Below are 582 nucleotides of genomic sequence, written 5' to 3' on the forward strand. Positions count from 1 at the left end.
GCTTGCTTGATGGCTAAGTCAAGTCTGGGTGCACATCGCTTAGCACACCTATTGCACCGCTAAGTTGGTTGTTCAACAGCTTTGACCGTGTTGACTGGGACGTGGCCTGGTGCTTGCTGGTCTGGTCAGGAGTCTGGTTCTCCGCTAAGCTGCTTGGTTGTACCGCTAAGCTGCTTGTTCAGCAGCTTGGGCATGTGCCAAGCTTGTGCCTGACCGTGTCAACCTGAGTTCTGACCGTGCCAGATCTAGTCTGGTGCTAGACTGAGCGGCGAAGCAGGTCCTCTCAACTGCTTGTATGAGCAACTTCATCAAGGTCAGGCTGGTGTCCAGGTCAGGCTAGTGTTCAGGTCAATTTAGCGTGGCTTGGTCCATGCTTAGCTGCTTGGTTGAGCACCTTGGTTTTTGACTTCTTTTTCTTTTTGACCATGAGTCTTTTTCTGTTCTTTTCTTCTTTCTAAATCATACAAAATACATAAAAAAGAAATACACACACAAATATACAAGATTGTGATATTTTATACAAAAAGTATTGTTTTAAGTTGGTTTTTCTCAATTATGCATAAGATAATTGCCATAAAAGTC

The 582-nt window shown here is 44.5% G+C and overlaps 1 protein-coding gene across 1 annotated transcript in view; it reads left to right on the forward strand.

Moving 5' to 3' along the window:
- The window catches only part of LOC109341335 (agamous-like MADS-box protein AGL29), a 1,703-nt gene that overhangs the window by 804 nt on the left and 317 nt on the right, over positions 1-582 (forward strand). The gene's annotated exons all lie outside the window — the stretch shown is intronic.

Source organism: Lupinus angustifolius, unplaced genomic scaffold, assembly GCF_001865875.1.
Source record: "Lupinus angustifolius cultivar Tanjil unplaced genomic scaffold, LupAngTanjil_v1.0 Scaffold_435, whole genome shotgun sequence".
NCBI lineage: Eukaryota > Viridiplantae > Streptophyta > Magnoliopsida > Fabales > Fabaceae > Lupinus > Lupinus angustifolius.